General features: G+C 36.8%; 1 long non-coding RNA gene across 1 annotated transcript; it reads right to left on the bottom strand.

Annotated features, from left to right (window-relative positions):
* Positions 1-250: 250 nt before the first annotated feature.
* LOC133284606 (uncharacterized) lies at positions 251-6,470 on the bottom strand. The gene is made up of 3 exons (XR_009747915.1): positions 6,240-6,470; positions 5,304-5,393; positions 251-550 (listed from the first exon to the last, which is right to left on the bottom strand). It is a non-coding gene; the product is annotated as an uncharacterized LOC133284606 (long non-coding RNA).
* Positions 6,471-6,866: the final 396 nt, after the last annotated feature.

Raw genomic sequence — 6,866 nt, 5'->3', positions numbered from 1 at the left:
CCTCGAGATTACCAATTGATCCAAAAGGCATTCTTGTTTCTCATTGCTACTGGGGGAAGAATGACATCATGCCATTCGTGTGCTACAAACTAATTGTCCCTAGAGGAAGCCTTTATTGCCTTTTCACAAAGAAAATCTAACAATAAAATGGTGGGGTTAGAGGTTGAATCATTTCAGACTAATGCAATAATTCCCATCCATACATAACTGGTCTTTTGTCTCTTCTTTTGAATGTTATTGGGGTCCCTTTATTCAGCATCTTTTGGCTCATTGATCTTCCTTTTACCATAAATCATCTGTTATCATACACCATTATTAAGATGCTAGCTTTGAAATTTCCTTTTCATCTCTAAATTAGTACAAAAATTTAAGTATAGAGCCAAATTTATGGACCATGCTACAATAGCCTATGTTGCTATTTGTAAACACATGCAGTCGAATTCATTGAATTCAATGAACCAAGAGCTTCCACTTACACATTATACGCTGCATGTCCTAAGTTTACAATTTTGATGATTCAAGTGGGTGTAGCTGAAACTTCCCCATCTGTCTGCAAAATGTAGCAAATTTCAGATGTGACAACTGGTGAAGATTCTGAGATCATGCTAGATTCATAATGCATAGAACACAGTCATGAAATGTTCAAGTAAGGCATAAGGAAATTCAATCAAATCAGGGGTACTCATCTTCAAGATTCATAGATACGGAAGGTGGAAAAAGCAGTACCCTAAAGTTGTGTGAACCTAGAAAAGATTGATATAACTGTATATTCTCTAGAGACCAAGCAATATCAACATATACGTATTTTATTTATTTATTTTTCTTCTTAATAAGTGTAAAACTTAATCTATATAATTCATAATGTTTGGGCCACCCAGATTGAGAGTAAGAGATCACAAGATAATTTTCTGTTCAAAAGAAATGGGAAAGTTAAAATTTGAATGTGTGACAGTTCGATAGACCAATACCTCAAGGTTAAAGAATGAAAAGTTTTTCCTTAAATTTATTGTTCTCTAAATAATTACAATGGTGACTATGACACTGCAACAGAATTTCTTTTCGATTTGTTTTCCTTTGCCGCATTAGACAAGCCTTCATTATTTTCTTTTCTTTAAGGTATTTATTCCATTTTTCAGTTATTCGGTAATTATATTCTTGTTTACTTTGCCATGTTCCATCAATCTAAACAAGCTCTAAAGTTAAAAAGGATATACAGGGGAAGGTCTTAATCTTCTTGTGATACTGTTCCAAATTAACTAACTACTTGTTTATTTGTATTGAATTTATGTTTTTTTTTTTTTTTTGGGTCCAGAAATGTTTATATTAAAAATGTAACATCCTAAGCGCTAACGAGGGCGGGGAGTGATCGCCGGTGCAAAAGGGCATGGACAAGGAGCGATTCTTGACAGGCTTCTAGCGGGATTACATGCATGAATGAATCAAATCAACACCCGAAAGAGAGAGATTCAAAAGACTGTGCAGGTATGAGACCTGTAACATCCCCGTCTCAAGCCGGTTCAATTAACATGCATATGATATAAACAGAAACAGCAGAAGACTTAATTTACGAAAATACAAGCTAACTTTTTCTTTTTCTTTTTAAATTCTCATTCGACGTAAACGAAAATCGGACAGAGTTTCCTCTATAAATCGGACAACTGAGGATTTTCCAATCCCACTCAGAAGCATTTCCTGATAAACAGTTTATACAGCACATCAATTCAGAAATACCAGGCATCCAAATATAACCACATACCCATCCATGGGCGCATGCATAACATGGCTCCGTGCCACTATATCTAACAGCATGCAATCCAACACGTAAACGTATCTGAATACTACATCATCATATAACGTGCCTGAATACTCAAATATACACGCATCAAACTGACAGACATGTACAAAATATAATAGCCCTAGCCTAATTAATTAGTAAATTAAATGTGATTAAATAATTAAGCATGTATTCGTGAGTAAAATTAAGTATAGTGCCTAATTAAATCAATTAGGGTCACTTTTGAGGTAAAAAGTGTACTCAGTGAGAATTAAGGAGTATAAATGGGTGTAGGCAAAAGTACCAAAAATATAAAAATAAAAGTGAAAATATTCCTAGAAAAATATTCCAGACTTTTGGGTAAAGTTTGGTAATTAATGGAGTTAAATAGATAGATGAGTTGATACCCGTTCAAAACAACTTAACTAATGTTAAGTGATTTAAAAACAAAAAAAAGACCCATTGTCCCTCCCATTCCCATCGACAGAAGAAGAAAGAAAGGAAGGGAAGAGAAGAAGGAGAAGAGAGAAAGGTGAGGGGAAAACCCTAGATGTTGCAAACCTTGACCAAAATCATCCATTCAAAAGCCTAAGCCACTCCAAATCCTTCTCTCTTCTTGAATCCAAGCTAGGTTTGTTGTGGGGATCTTTGTGTTGTGAGATTTTCTCTCTCAAAAATCTGACCCTTTGAAGGTTGAAGGGGTTTGGGGAGCATTTGGCTCCTTGGAAGCTTGAGGAACCATCACTCCTTGATTGTGCAACCATTGGTGGTAAAATTCTACTCCTTGAACCTTATTTTCATGGAAATTGCATGATTGGGGAAGATGATAAATAGTGTTTAGGGTTTTATGAAAATGTTGATAGATTGGCTATGTTCTAGGAGGATTGAGACTTGGTGAATGTTATGAAAAATGTTAGTAATGACATTTAATCGGTGAAAATGAGCTTAGTTAGTCATTGGTTATGCTTTGAAAATTGCAAGGTTTAATGCTTGATGTTGGACTTTCATGCATTAGAAATCAATGGATTGGTTTGGTTGAATATTGATGGTGTCCATGTTATGTCTAGGATTGAGGCATTTGGACCAATCTTGAGTGACCAACCATTGGAGCAAGCTATGGAGCTTGATTAGCTCATTGGAATAGGTAAGTCCATGCTTTTGTTGTGGTACGAATTGGATAGTTTGGTTGATGATTATAAGATATTCTTGAATGCAATATGTTGATTGCATTACACCTTGTGTAGGTGGTTGTTTGTAAAAGTGATTATTGTAATTGGTGGCAAAACTTGTTGGTGAACAAAGGTTGAATTGAAGCTTTTAGGTAAGCCTTCGGACCTTGGGTATAATTCCCTTGATTGTTCCACCAAGCCCTGATTGGGTAGTGGTTGTGATAGTGTATATAAATGCAATGAAATAGTTTAATGCTTTGTTATACATATGTGTATGCTTTGGTGTGACATAGGATGGTGTTTCCCTATGTTGGTATGTTGCATGACGATGCGTAAATCATACTTAGTAGTTTAGCTGGCCAGTAGGACTATTTGCATTTGAGTATCCTTAGGACAGCTTGAGAGCTCGAGGAATTTCTCCTGGAGATGTTTGTTACACACTGCATGGATATGTATTTATTGCATTATTATTGTTATTGCTATTACACTGTGATTGAACTATGGGGTAGAGAGATGCTCCAAGGACCCCTGGTTTACTGTGATATATTTGTATATCTCACCTCGTGTTGTGGGGACCCCCTTTCAGGTAAAGATGCTGCAGGAGCCTCCGGTGGCAAGTGACCATATTTGGATTAGTAGATGCATGAAGATGTTGCATTCTTTTGGATTATACATGACATGTAGTAGTACCATGTATAAGATTTGCATTTGAAAGCCAATTGCTATATGTATTTCATCTTCTATTTTGATGGACTTAGCCTATGCTCATCTCTTTTGGTACCTCTTTTGTTGATGAGAGCCAAGGGGTTGATCATAGTGTTTTGTAGCTAAGTCCCATGATTTGTAATTAAGACATGTTGCAATGATGTAATGTTGTAATTGTTGGGTATATGTATATGATGAAACGGTATGCATGTTTCTATGATAAATGAGTACCTTGAAAGAATCATGTATTGAAGTTGTATAATGTCTATTATGTGTTAAGAAAGTGGTGAAAGTAGGAGGAAATATCCCATGAAGTCATATGAAAACAGGGGAGGGCATGTTTTGCCCAGTTTCTGCCCTTGGGCGCTAAAACGCTCAAGTTGGGCGCTAACACGTTCTGGAGACTCGCAGAAGACTAAAATTTCTGCCCTTGGGCGCTAAAACGCTCTGGAGACCTGCAGAAGGCTAAACTTTCTGCTTTTGGGCGCTAAAACGCTCATCCCGAAAACAGCATGAACATAGTTTAGTAAAATTAGAATAACTTGAACTACAGAGCTCCGATTTGAGCGCGGTTTGAACCCACTCGAAGCTAACAAGGAGATCTATAACATAGTAAGAGGTGAGAACTATAAAGGTAGTATAGAATTAATTGATAACAAAAGCGATGTAGACATTTAACGACGTGTGGTCTAATAAAATGAGAATATGATGTTAAGCTTAGTTTAATTATTCCGCAAAGTAATATGGTTATGGTCACGCAATTGGTTATTTGAAATTCGGCTTGTTTGAAAAGAAAAATGTACTCGACTTTCTAATTGACCCAATGTGATTGTAACTGCGCTTAATATCATAATGCGATGTTAACAAACCGGTTCTAGAACGGGGTGTTACACAAAACATATACAGGCCACATACAAAATAAAGGATCTAACATCATGATCCACAAAATACTGAAATACTAAAGGAAAGCACTATACTCCAAAATAGAAGTAGCCTACAGCTACTCAAAATCCAATCCGTCCAAAATCTTCAGCCACGGGTCGCGTCCCTAACTAGAGGGGTCTCACCGGGGATCTGGGCACGTGAAAATATGGACCCAACGAGGGGTGAGATTACAAATCTCAATAAGCTCCAGGTTTATAGAGAATTCTCCATACCCCTGGCTCACTCCTGCATGAAAGTCAGATACAGAGTATACAAATACAACATATAACAGATATCATAACAGAACAGAGCATATATCCATATCCTATCGGAGGCGTGCGCCGTCATTCCCAAGGGAGGGCTCCAAGCGGAAATCAACGCACGTGTTCCCAAGGGAGGACCCCAAGCGGAACCAGCAGAGGCGTGCGCCGTCATTCCCAAGGGAGGACCCCAAGCGGAAATCAACGCACGTGTTCCCAAGGGAGGACCCCAAGCGGAACCAGAACATGTCAGAGGTGTACATCGTCAATCCCAGGGAAGCCCCAAGAAGACATCAGTGTACCATATATCAATACAGAAATCATATCAAAGCAAGTCATATCATGTTATCAAATAAGTCTATGAATGCATCTATACAAAGTATCATATCAACAGTCATACATTCCAACCACAGTCCACTAACTATGGTGGAGCACTCGAGCAGGAAAAGACTCCTTAAACATAGAGCTTACCTCTTGAAGCTTTACCAATACGCTTACTTGTTGTACAAGTTACTTATATGTCTTCAAGAGATTCCGATCCTTTTTAGTCCCTAGGCGCACCTAGAGAAAGAATCCAAAATACAAATCAATAAAATGTTATCATGCCTAGATTCTCCATAAGGCATACATTTTACCACTTATCTTCCTTTCTTTATATTTTTGCCAATGCTATGCCAATACACAAGTCTAGACCACCTTATACTCGTTAGCATTCTTTAATTTAATCAAGTGTTCACTTGAGAATTTTCAACATAATTCATGCCATTTTCTTTAAAAGGCCGTGAACCTACCCTTAGGAACTCAAGGTATTTTTCAACCCTTTTTCAAGCCATTTCACTTCTTAACTCATCAATTTTATACATTGAATTACGACACATTTTATTAAAATAAAATGTAACAAAATACACCCCTAAACCACCTTCTAGGTCGAACACTACAAGGAATTAGGCAAGGGTTCTTTTCTTTTTAATTATTCTTTCTTCACTTAGTTAGCAACTTAAACATGTATATATGTATCCAAAGGTTCCAATACAATTTTGGAACATCAAGTCCCTTACAACCCCCATGGCCGAAGTGTAGGGATCAAAATACATAGGATTTTTCACTTAGGCCTTCTTTCTAAATTCATACTTACTCCCACACAATAGACCCTCTCACTACATCGCATAAAACTTTGCACAATAAACCCTATTAATCCTATCAAGGCCGAAACATAGAGGAGGGCATAGGATTTTTTTCTAATTTTTTTACATACATATAAACACTTATTTTCATTTCCTAAATCCAAAACATCAAGGATTCATCATCAAATCAAAGTTTAACACACAATGCTTTACCACCAAAAGATGCTCATAATTTTTGTACTAAAATCAACAAAATACTACCATGGAAATAGAGGTTTATTACCTCTAAACAACTACCCAAAGCCTAGAAGACATCCATCAAGCAAAGCTCCATGAAAAGCTCCACTTTCTTCCTTTGATGAATAGTAACACGAATTTGAGAGAAGAAAGAACTCTCTAAACTCTCAACAAAAGCTCAAATTGATAGTTGGAAAGGATTTGTTGGATAGTTTACAATCAATTTCATGTTATACACTTTGTGTTTTGGTGGGATATTGAAGAAGAAATCAAAGGAGGAAGATCAAGCCCTAACCCCCCCCCCCCCCCAATGATGAGCTCCTCGGGTTTGCAAGAGAGAGAAGGAGTTTTTGGTTGTGTGAATAGTACTTCACTTAAATGACAAAGCTTTATAACACATGTGACTTTTAACAGATATTTTTCTTTCGCGTATTTTCACTTAAATCGACCGGAACCAACTTAAAGCTACGGACATATTTTTTATTTTTCTAAACTCATTTACATTAATTTTTATTTTCTAAGAAACAATATTCTTAATTTACAGTACCGTTTCTGCACCGTTTTTTGACGAAATGCACTATGGTTCATTAATTGTGCACTGTTTGCATCCGAAACTTAAAACTTATAAACTTATCATTCTTGGGTCTATTTTGACTTGCTTGGCATATATTGG

The sequence above is a fragment of the Gastrolobium bilobum genome, unplaced genomic scaffold (assembly GCF_033153095.1).
Source record: "Gastrolobium bilobum isolate Gb01-03AN ecotype WA unplaced genomic scaffold, APGP_CSIRO_Gbil_v1 utg21709, whole genome shotgun sequence".
NCBI classification, from domain to species: domain Eukaryota; kingdom Viridiplantae; phylum Streptophyta; class Magnoliopsida; order Fabales; family Fabaceae; genus Gastrolobium; species Gastrolobium bilobum.
The sequence above is the reverse complement of the archived record's forward strand: the minus strand, read 5'-3'. Positions and strand labels throughout refer to the sequence as shown.